The sequence below is a fragment of the Pleurodeles waltl genome, chromosome 10 (genome assembly GCF_031143425.1).
Source record: "Pleurodeles waltl isolate 20211129_DDA chromosome 10, aPleWal1.hap1.20221129, whole genome shotgun sequence".
Classification (NCBI taxonomy): Eukaryota; Metazoa; Chordata; class Amphibia; order Caudata; family Salamandridae; genus Pleurodeles; species Pleurodeles waltl.
Genome location: NC_090449.1, coordinates 62275582 through 62288267, shown reverse-complemented (window position 1 = coordinate 62288267; position 12686 = coordinate 62275582).

Here is a 12686-nt window from a genome sequence, read left to right as displayed (position 1 = left end):
CCCACTGTGATGGCACACTTTGTACTCTCCTCCAGTTTGGAGAACAGGTCAGGAACTCACCTTACCAGGGTCCGGCCTAAGCCTGTGTGCACCAGATTAGGTGGTGCCAAGACAATATTTTCACATGCCGTCAGACATGTGGAGCATGTATATAGGCCCATTTACCTTACTGGTGACATTCCTGTCTTAGCAGACATCCCTCCTAGACCAGCCTATCTGGGACCTATCTTCATTATAGAAGTCAAGTTGTCTGATCAGCAAATCAGTGTAAAAGTCTATCTGCAGTCCCATTCCAGCTTTGTACTCCACTGTGGAATCTAGTCGCTGTTAAGAGAAAGACCGTTTTAACATCTTGGGATTTTCACAGATCATAGCAATCAACCAGTCTGGTGGTTTGTGATGTATCTACAACACAAATCTAGCATCAAACAGTTAAGGCCTGATCCTCCTCAGGGCCCATGCCATCAGAAAACAGTTTTGTTTCAATAGCCTCCTGTTTCTGTTCCCTAGGAAACAGTCTGTAGCTGATAATGCCACTGGACGCTCTCTACTTCAGTCATCATTTTGAGACAGTACTGCTCCCTTCTGTGGGCTGCCTGTCTGTGTAAGAAATGGCTGACCATAGTGAGGGCCTGAAGCAGAGGTTTGTTGCATTATGCTGCCTTTGGTCTTTACTGGGCTTATGTTCTGCAGTCAAAATCACTTTCTTAGACTACTTCATTGTCAGAGCTTTCAATGAAGCAACATTGGCCCCATATATGGCCACAAAGTTCCTGTAACATCCAATGATTCCTAACATGGCTCTCAACATAGTCTGGGTAGTGGGAGGCTTTCACTCCAATATGATTGGATCTTAGCATTTAATATGCAGATTTTCCCATTGTTCACCTGATTCCCAGAGTAGACTACAGAGTACTGCCTTACTGACACTAGGTTTAGTTGATAGTCAGTTTTGCGCCTTACATTCTGGCCAAAACCTGCCATATGCACCTTGGGTGGGCATCCCATGTATTAGCAATATCACCCAGGCAGCTCACACAGTACTCTTTCATCCATGAGAGCACATAATTCACTACATGCTGAAAAAATGCAGAATCACTTCTGAGCCCAAAAGGCATGACCCTAAGCTGGTGCATTCCCTCGGGTGTGGAGAATACCATTGCTCTTTGGTACTATATACTAACCCACCCAGTCAATAACCACTGATCAGATCAAAGGTACTAAAGAAGCGAGAAGCACTCAGCTGGTCCACTAGCTCATCAGATCTGGGAACCTGATGTGCATTAATCTTGGTCACCTCATTGAGGGCCTGTTAGTCCACACACACAATGCGTATCTGTTGACCCTTGCATGGACACCACTTTTATTGGACTGACCCAAGTACTGTGGGAAAGGTTAATCACTACCTAGGTCAACATCTTAGTAACCTCTGCTTTGATGCACTCATGGCTCAAGCTGAAATCCTGTAAACATTGCTTTTCACTGGCAATTTATCACTGTATCAATATCATGCTCATAGGCAGGTGTCAATCCTGAACTCAAAGGTAAGAGGTGGGAAAACCACCCAACACCTCTTTATACTGTCTGTGCTGCTCATGGGTTAGCTCATGGACAAGTTACATCTCTTCCACAAAACCATCTCTCATCACTGTTCAAATGGTCAGGATGTGGTGCACTGTCATCCTCAAACTCCTCTGTCATTTCCAGTGTAAAATATTGTCAGAGTTCTGACTCAAATCAATTCCCAAGAATCAGACAGTTTGGCATCTGTTTGGCACCAATGTCCCACAAAGTAGCTTAATGTCCCACAAAGTAGCTTACTTCAGATGTCTTCTGCAGTACCTTGTAGAGCTCATACCGATAAACGACCACTGTTCTGTAATAAATGTGCTTCAGCTCCCACACAGTCTGACCATCTTGACCTTGTAACCAGAATGTATTGTTTTCTGGTCATAGCATTCCTTCATCAACTCTAGGCTCTCCTGAAGGTGTTTCTCCATGTAAATCATTTATTATGCTATCTACTTACTGAGGCCATTCAAATAGTACACCATATCTTTCTGTGATAACTCTAAAGTTCCTTCCCACCCTTCTCTGACTGAATTGTGTGGGCTATACGCTGGTGTACATAAACGGATGTTTGGGGGACTGAACTCAACTTGTTTCTCAAAAATCTCTCTCTATTCAAATAAAAGACATGGCAGAATGATATCCTACTTCCTCCTCAAATTCTCTGACAGAGTTCCCATCATGCTCTTAAGGATCTTGTTAAACTTTCCACTGAGCCATTGGTCTATGGCTGGTATGCCATGGAGAAGAGGTAGGTTTTCCAACTTGGTCCCACGTCCCTCTCAAACACGTGAAAAAGTGTATTCCTGGTTCAGCTACCACTGCCTTAGAAAAGATCACTATGCTTGTCCTAGCTGCTACCTTAGCAGTTATGCTCCTCAGAAGTACTGCATGTGGCTATCTGTGTTATGATTCACCACAACCAAGTTAAATTTCTTTCCTGATGCTGGGTGGTGGGGTCAAATGGACAAACAATGCCCACTAACTTAAGTGGAAACTGCAACTGGCAGTGGCACTTACAGTGCCGTGGTCTTACCTTATGACATACCACTTAGTTGGCAAGTAGGACAGGTTTTACAGAACCTCTCTGTGTCTTGTTCATCCCTGGTCCATATTACAAGGAGTCCAACCATTCCCCGGATGTTATTGGTGCCCATGTGACCTTCTAAAAGCACCTTGGGGTCAGTGACAAGGAATTCCAGTGAACCATGAGAATGCCAAACCTCTAGCTAGCTCCTCACTTATGATTTAGAGGCTCACAATAGCATTCCATCCTCCCAGCGAACATGATGCCTTCCAGGCACTGCCTTTCTGCCCTGTTCCTGGCATGACACTTATCTTGTGTCTATAGTAATTTCCTAGGTAGGGGCTCCAGCAGCTAACATACCCATCAGCACTGACAGTGACCCAGACTCCAACAAATGGCCCACTTTGGGTATCTCATCCTTCTCGCTGTAGAACAGGGGCAATGAATGCCACAGTCTGGCCTTCTCAGAGCCAGCCCTGATATCCGCACTGGCCTCCTCTGATTCTTGCAAATCTGTGACTTTTCTCCTCTCTTCTTGAGAATGACATGCAGCCTTTGTTCTGGTCGGCACAGCTGGTGTGATCTAAGCCAAGCAGTCTTCTGGCCCTGATACCAAACTGGGGGTAAATCAAATCATTACAGAAGAAACATTCAGCACTTTGCTTCTCTCTCACTCCAATATCACACATGGCCACTTTTTCATTGATTTCCACCTCAATGCAGGCAATCAGGTACTTTATGTAATCTCCAGTGACTGCAAAGCCTGTGCCATTAGTGCCAGGGGAATCTCCTGGAGTATGAGATACTTTCAACCATAGACTTGTAAGCACTGGTATGTCTCATGGCAGGAACTTTTATCCCAATAATTCCTCCTTCTAACACAGCCCTCGTGTAAGGGTGTGATTTAGAGCTTTTGGATCCTTTCTCAAATATCTGTTGCTAGTGGGTTGAGTCCCACAGAGCCCCCTCATCCATAATCAATATATAGACTAGAATGAGTGCAGCTGGTACAGGGTCTTTCACCTGCCAATCCCTTTTGAAGTAGGCCTCCACAAGTAATCACTTTGGGCTTTGAAGCACCTTCCTGTCCTCCATTATCTTGGTGTTCCTGACTTGGAACCCAATTCCCTTTTTGCTTGTGTCTTTCCTTGGACCTTCAGAGCTGTCCTGGCCCCCACTCCCTGGGTTTGAAACCAGTTTACTAAGAGTTCCTTTCTTAGGCACCCCAATCTCTATTGCTGGTCTCTGGGATTCTGGAGATGTTCAAGAATATCAGTATACAGTGGACTGAATCCTCTGCCACCTGCCTCTATCTTGTTTTGAGGGATACAGTGGACTCAGGTTACTACACAATCTCTTAAGGGATAGAGCTAGCATCTGGCTGGGGACAGTGGCTGCTGTGGGAAAGGGAAGGAGAGCTCAGCAGCACCTTTGTTCAGTCCATGACAAAAATACAAGGGTGGAGGTGGAATCCACACTACTAAGACAATTCTGCAACTCTACGGTTTGCAGGTTGCAGTGCGGGAAAGGTTTGGTGAACTGTAGGACTGCTTGATGTTACATTCACAAAGGTAGGCAGTTGGCAGAGATGTAATGTCTAGCAAATGTTCAGAGCGTTTGATATTTTCAAGTGGTCAATCAGGCTAGGTCTAGTTTTTCTTCCTTGAAGAGAATGCTTGGATACAGGATGCCTCTGTCTAGGTGCATGGCCCCCGCATAAACCCTCCAGGGCTTCCCTGGTGGGAGGCTATGTCAAGATTAATTGAAACCAAGGAAAGGACAGGATGAAGATTTGGTGATTGTTTGCTCCCTTGGTGACGGGAGATTATCTGGCGACCTAAGACCTCATCCAGTGGAAAGGGAGAAGAATATGGATTGTTGGGTGTAGTAAGTGAGAGAAAAAACAATATTTGGCAACCCACATTTTTGAAGACTTTCAAAACAGAGAGAGGGAGTGAATGTGTATGTGTTTTTGCCTGCATGTGTGTATGGTAAAATGACTTGTGAAATCCGACAGATACCTCACCAGACTCAATTGAAAGCAGCTGTACCCTACTATTGAACAGAATATACATTTATTAGGAGGTGTAACACTCCAAACACCCCTCCTGAGGTTGCACTTGTGTGCGTACCCCAGAAGGTATCAATAAAAGGGGTATTGATAGCCCCGGGAAGCACATCTACAAGGTATTATAGGGCATATTTACAAGAAAGTGGCGCATCTCTCCCTATGCACTACTTTTCTTGCGTCGCCCCTACCCCATCTAACGACACCATGGCTGCACCATATTTACAATAAGGTGCACCATGGTGCATGTTAGGACAATAGCATCAGAATTTACAATGGTATTGTAGTACTTTGCAGGATTAGTGCCATAAATTGTGGCGGTAATCATGCAAAGTAAAGGGAGGCCCATTGAAAGGAATAGGTGCGTCATTTTAACACCTGCTCTGGTGCAGTGCAATGTTGTAAATTTCACTGCGCCATTTTTACGCCTCCCTGCATCAAAACGCCCCCCCCTCATATATTATTTCTGGCACAGGCATGATGTGGTGCAAGGGTTTACAATGTGGTGCAATGCAAGCATTGTGCAACTTTGTAAATACAGCGTGGGAGGAAGGCCTTATTAACCCCACCATAGCATAAAAAGAAAAGACGCTGGGGCAGCGCAAGCTGCCTGTAAATATGCCCCATGTGTGGGACCCTGAGGGTGCTCTTAGAAAGGAGAAACTACCGGGGAATCACTTCTGCACCCAGTACCCCTGGCCATACCATATTAGCCCTCCTCCGCCTTGTATTGTCAAGTTCCCACTGCACGGATCCGATATTCTTACTGGATGGATATGTTTGGTCACTGGTCTATCAGAATTAAGAGACCCTTCATAACAAGGTCCCTAGCGAGGCATATGCTTATTAGAGCCTTCCATGCCATACATCGGCCTTCGCACCCATGAATGGTAGGAAGGCGCTATCCCTCATCATCACTTCGCTCAGCAGCCTGGACCTGTCACCCCTGAACAGTGCACGCAGGTGAGATCTCGCATCAGCATCCTTTCTTAACAGCACGAGCCTTTTTGACTCAGTCTTCAATGGATCATGTGTAGAGAAATCAAACAGACAACACCTTTCTGACCTCTGGTCACAGGGCACCGTCTGCAGCGGTCCCTCTCGGGTCCGGCTATCAGAGCCCGGGCTCCATGCGCAGGGAGACGCCTCCTCGCGCCATCGCACCTCTGACCTTTCCAGCTTTTAATTATGAACTGAGCCCGCATTCTGCAGCAGAGGCGCGTAATCCCGTAAGGCCTCTTTAATGAATCCTGTCTGCTGGGATTCTCAAACGGATCTAATTAAAACCGTCTCATTCAGTGCCCGACTACAACAGGCTCAATTTGTCAAATGCATTTGTCTGATTAGTGAAGTATTTTTTCTTTGCAAATAAAACCAGGAGACGCAGTCCCAAAGAGGTAAAAATGGAGACAAGGAGCTCTAATGAGAGCCCTGCAATCTATTATCGTAGTTTGTCTGGAATCCTCCTCTCGCGGTTAAAAACGGGTTTAAAAACAAACTTTGAACAGAATATGTGGATATTTAGTTTCGAAGAAAATGCATTGTAAACAGGTGCACAACGCTACCCCACAAGAGGCAATATGACCCCCCCCACCCCTTTGGGCAATAACATTCCTTAATTATATGTATAGAGGGGGCTGGACAGGCTCTCTCCATAAAAGTTAAGGGGTTAATTTATGCATGTGATTCCCTTCAAAGCGCGAAGGTCGGGTATTCAAAATAAAATGAGGGGTGGGGAAGGACTGGCACTACAGAGCAGCCTTCCATCCATGCCCTGCTTTGAAAGTCTCTTCCTGCCCCTCACCCCACACAAAAAAAGTACATTCAAGGCGTATCACAAGCTCAGCCTGCACAGCTTGATTAAAATGGGTCCAAGTGTCCACTCACAGTCTCACCCCTTACTGCATCCTGGCTGCATAACTGGTCCGGCCATGGAGACACCAGCGCACTCTTTAGGATGCCCTCTCTGGTACCCACCGGTGGTGGTGTCAGGGGGGGGGCTGCAGCTTGATTCCTCACCCGGCCATTCATTTTCAGCCATGCCCCTCTTCGGGATGTCATCGTCCAAGCTTGCAAGAATAGCTCATTCCCTTCCTAAAGGTCTCTGGCCAGGACATGGTTGAAATAGAAGCACATATTCCAGCTGTGCCATCCAACTGGACAGCGTTGGCAGGTGAGGGCAGCAGCTAGGGCAATTTGAACTAGGATTGGCGAATTTGCAGGAAACTGCAACTACTACCTGTATTCATGGTATTCATGAACAATTCAAACCTAATCTGCTTTTTGTTTTTCTTCTTATTACTCAGTTTTTTTCCTTTAGTTCTTCTTTATATTTTTTATTATGTTACAATGCAATGTTTAAACGCCTCTTGCCTCCACACATGAGGCTGCAGGTTGTAACCCAGCTCGTTTGTTATGGACAAGATGCATTCAAAACAGGAAGATATTTCCCTAAGGAAAAGGGCCAGGTTTTTGACTTGGGAAATATAAGATGGCAAACGTCTTTCCTGACATTCACGAGCTTGGAGTTTGATGCAGCCCCTCTTCAGGTTCTAAAGGCCCTGCCTCCCTAGTATTGATACCTCACTCTAGGTACTGCTGGCAGACATTTGCAGGCAGACCTCTGTGGTGGTGTTTGGTGAGTTTCCAAGAGAGAAAATTGGATCTCTGCCCTTTAGAAATCCTGTGCAAAAGTCATACAGATTTGCATTTATCCTCTTGTGTAATGGAATTCATTGCATCTGCTGTAGAGCTCATTAGTTGTGGTCATATGCAGTGGCCTTTGTTATGCCCCGTGGTGTGTCGGCCCCTTGAGCTCCAGGGGGCCCCTTCCGCACAGTATACTATGTGTGGGCGGTAGGCTCTTGACTGGGTCCTGGGGGGAGTGGGCACCCTCCATGTACTTTGCAGGGTAGGGTTCCCTCAAGTTTCATTATGCCAGTGGTCAAATCTATTTAGTAGGATTCTAGTTGCTGTAGAGCTCATTAGTTGTAGTTAAATGTATACAGTAGGATTCTAGTTGCTGCATTCTATACACCCTTTGGTACACAGCACACTGAAATAAACTGAATTTCCGAAGTTAATAGGCCAAAGAATGAGCACATTGACCAGTATTGCTCTGTTGCAAAATTATTACAATGGCAAAACTCTGTGAAGTATTCTAAAATGGTAAAAACATGATTTGAAACTGCTGCCTCTTGATCCAGGGGGGATTGTATGGAGACTACATTATGTGAGGGCAGGCACAGCCCTTTCAGGTGTGAGTGACCAGTTCTCCCCTCCGTCCCAGCACAGATGGCTCATCAGGATATGCAGGCTACACCCCAGCTCCCTGTGTGTCACTGTCTAGAGAGAGGTGCAAACAGCCCAACTGTCAAATTGACCCAGACAGGGAATCCACAAACAGGCAGAGTTACAGAATTGTTTAAGCAAGAAAATGCCTACTTTCTAAAAGTGGCAATTTCAAAACACACAATATAAAAACCAACTTCACTAAAAGATGTATTTTTAAATTGTGAGCTCAGAAACCCCAAACTCCAGAATTCTATCTGCTCCCTAAGGGAATTTTCACTTTAATAATATTTAAAGGCAGCCCCTATGTTAATCTATGAGAGGGATAGGCCTTGCACCAGTGAAAACCCAATGTGGCAGTATTTCACTCTTAGGACATGAAAAACACATAAGTACATGTCCCACCTTTAACATACAAATGCCCCCTGCGCATGGGGCTACCTAGGGCCTACCTTAGGGGTGCCTTACATGTATAAAAGGGAAGGTTTATGCCTGGCAAGTGTGTACACTTGCCAAGTTGAATTGGCAGTTTAAAACTGCACTGACAGACACTACAGTGGTAGGTCTGAGCCATGTTTACAGGGCTACTTATGTGGGTGGCACAACCAGTGCTGCAGGCCCACTAGTAGCATTTGATTTACAGGCCCTGGGCACCTCTAGTGGACTGTACTAGGGACTTACTAATAAATCAAATATGTCAATTATGGAAAGTCAATTACACATATATTTTATATAGGAGCACTTGCACTGTAGCACTGGATAGCAGTGGTAAAGTGCCCAGAGTAACAACAACAGCATAAACAGAGTCCAGCACACATCAACAACATGGGAAACAGAGGCAAAAAGTTAGGGGAGACCACACCAAGGATGCCAGGTCTAACAAGTATTAATAAACTAGGTCTAATTTCGTCTCACTACATCGTTCGGTTCAGCAAAAACCAATGCAATCTGTAGAAGTCAATGTGCAAATTGAGACTGCTTTTACTGAACCCATTTTAGCACATTTCAAATAAGAAATCACACATTTCAAATCATGATTAGTTACAATTTACACTTTTTTATATGGAATCTTTCTACATGAGGCCCTTATTGAGCTGTGTCAGACATCAGTTAGCATACATGCAAAAGTAGGTTGTCTTTAGTGTAGAGGCTTATATTATGGATTGGGGTGTGGAAGTGCAGAGCTGGTTAATTAGTTATTGTGCAAGAGGCACGGTTGATTCTTCCTCGTCTCCAATCCACCTGGAATTCCAATGATGCTTCAGTTTGGAGTATAGACAATCCCTTCTCCTCTCAGGGCATGAGGTTGAGGGGCCTTGATGAACCACAATCATTTTCCACCGCAATTTGGTGTGGGGTTGAAGTGTGGAAATATACTCTCCATCATGTGTCGTTCCACTGCTTGATTATATTCTTCTGTGAGTGTCTGGTGCTGGAGAAAACATTAATCTGATCCACAATTCTCTCTCACATTTGACTTCTCTAGCTCATGATTGTTGTCTGGATTAGTGCTCCGAAGAACTGTGGCTGAACAATAATGATCTCATACACCATAGCAGTTATCTCATGTTAGAGCTGACATAATTGGTGTGGCATTCTCCAAAACTTTTTGCCTTCATTCCTTCTGTTTGCTGAGTTAGTTTTAGTTTGCGTTGGAGCTCTGCGCTCTTTGCAACTGCTAACCAATACCATAGTGCTTGTGTCCTCTCCCCAAAACAAGGTAAAAATGGCTCATACCAAATTGGTACATTTAATTTATAAGTAAGTCCCTATAAATAGTACTATGTGTACCCAGGGCCTGTGAATTAAATGCGAACAATTGGCCTACAGCACTGATTGTGCCACCCATTAAAGTATCCTTTTAAAACATACCTCAGACTTTCCACTGCAGCCTGCTGGGCAGTTTAAAACTGCCATTTCAACATTGCCAAATGAACTTTTTGCTAGGCTTGAACTTTCCTTTTTATTACATATAAGTGACCCCTAAGCTAGGCCATGAAGTACATGGTCCCCTGGGTTTAAAAAGTAGGACATGTGAGCTTAAGTTCTACATGATCTAGTAGCAAAAAAGTCTCAAATTCATTTTAATTAATGCATGGCCAACCTCTCCATATGATAACACTGGGTTACTGTATTACATTTAATAAGTTATAACTTTTGATTGGGAGCAGATAGTGGTATGCTGTTTATGCTCAAAATAATTGTGGTTTAAAATTCCCTTTAAAGGTGAGATTTGATCTTAGTTCACAATTATGAACATGCCGCTTTTAGATAGTTGGCATTTTTCTGTCCTAACCATTTGTGTTCTCTGTGAGTATCCTGAGTCACATGACTGTGAAAAGCTCTGCTGCTGAAGTTGTGTATTCCAGCCTAACAGTGAGACAAATGGGCCTGGGTATAGTCAGGATGAGCCTGCTCCACTTACATTTCAAAGGACTTTGCTTCCAGCACACATAAAGGAACCTGACACTAGTCTTTTGTCATGCCAGATGTCTTGGAGCCTTGACAGGGGAAGGGAAGATCTTTCCAGGTTCAGTTGTGGCAATAGTATAGGGAAGCCCCCCACTTCAAAGGTTGGCACCAGGTACAAGTATTGGAACTCCAGACCCACTCTTCGAAACACTCCTGGACCTCTGGACATTGCGGAAGAAGGACTGCCTTGTTCCCCATAAGACTGCACTGCTGCTACCAAAGGACTACCCTGCTGCCTGGGGCCTGCCTTGTCCCCCAGAGAATTGCCCTGCTGCTTGAAGCCTGACCTGCTCTTAGAGTAGGAAGACTGGATTTGCTCCCTTCACCCAGGCTACCTTAATGATGTCAAGGTTCAGTTGTCTGACCGCATGTTCTGAGCAACAGGGACACAACGTGCTCCAGGTGCCTCTATGCAACTGCCCAGCTGAGCTGCTACAGCTAGACCTGCCTGGACCTGCAAGTGGACATTCCTGATCCCTGCTGATCTGCTAGAATTAGTACCTGATTCCAAAGCGGCGTGTCTCTGTGCCCTGGACTCTTGGCTGGGATCAGAGTTCACTCCTCTTCAAGGAAAGGAGAAATCCTATAGTTTTGGGCTCTTTGGGACTGCAAATGGAACTGTTCATGCTGAGACTCTGCTATCCATGACAACCACCAGCATGTAGCTCTGGTGAACCCGAATCCTCAAACTACAGCAATCGCCAGAGGAGCCCAGCAACACTAGATGTGCACTTCATATTACTCAAACGACAGCCAAATATGACCACCAACAAGAAACTCCAGCAATGACTGACCACCACTCCTGACCAGATCTTCGTGCAGCAGCAACAACCAATGCCAGGCCTGCTCTTCGTGCTACAGCGGCGACCATGCGCAGCTCTCTTCCTGCTCCATGTGGCCTCTTCCCTGGGAATGGAAGTTTCCCTGCCTGATTTTGAGACTGTAACTTTTTCACCAAGACTAACCTGGTCCCTGAATTCGGTCTACTCTCCAACATGGTTGGCCTGAACTTGTAACTTGTTCCCTGACTAACAAGACCAGATAACCATGATTCTTACCTAAAACTTTAAATTGAATATCTCTGGTTCCACCGGTTGGATTTTTGTCATTCTGGTATCATTCCATTTATTAAAATTAAATCTAGTGTTCTAAGTTTGTTTGTGATTTTTCTTGTGTTGTTACGGTTTGTGTGCTGCATAAATACTTTACACTTTGCCTTTAAGTTAAGCATGACTGCTTTGTGCTAGGCTACCAGAGGGTTAAGCTCTGGTTATTTTAGTGACTTTTGTGTTTCACCCAGACAAGGATTGTGTTGCTGCCTGTGTGGGGTATCCACCCCGATCAACTAAGAACCCATAATTCCCACATAACATTTTCAGAGAACCTGAGTTTGTCATCTTCCAGACAGAAAAAAAAGAAAATATAAATCTGGTGCTGGTGCTTCACACTGTGAATGGTAAATGATCAGTGCGGATTGAGGGGTGTCTTCTAACGAATGAACTACAGGATTTGTGGTGGAGTAGGCTTAGATCAGGTGTGTGTTAATGGACACATCCACTGTTGGTCATTGGTGTTTCTTATCATGAGATTTCTTCTGTTCTACTCATAGCTATAAATATGCAGGATGTATATATTTCACACCAATGTTGATGGAGTGGTGTTCGTCAATGGTGGGTGGGTGGACCTTTGCCAGAGGATGGAAGTTACCTCAATGGGCCATTCTCCAGCATGATGGAGAGCTGTCTATCAGGCCAAACCCCGTAAAGATAGATGGATATTTGCCAGCTTGACGGAAGGATCAGTTCCTTCATGATAGAGGAACAATATTCGACCCACCAAACTCTGTATCAGATTCTAAATCCTACTGAATTCTTCCCAACAGACTCAGTGACCTAGCTTGTATAATCATACCACAATATACACAATACAAAATTAATTGTATTTTCCAACAGCACTAATGCCATCTAGTAACACAGTGTACTAGACAAATAAACAGTAGAATAGTACACAGTCAATACCACATGCCTCCATTCTCTCTAATGATAGAGGCATAATTTGGAAAGCAAATCCATACATACACATATAACTAAAATATCTGCATCACAACACCAATTAACAACTAACTTTCCTATAGAATAGAAATTGCACTAATCAGTATACCTATGTTAATAAAGTTTTAAAATAAACAACTAACTGCAACACTCATGACTAGCACAACTAGGGGTGGCTGAAGCTCCCAGAGTTCTACTCTGTGGAATT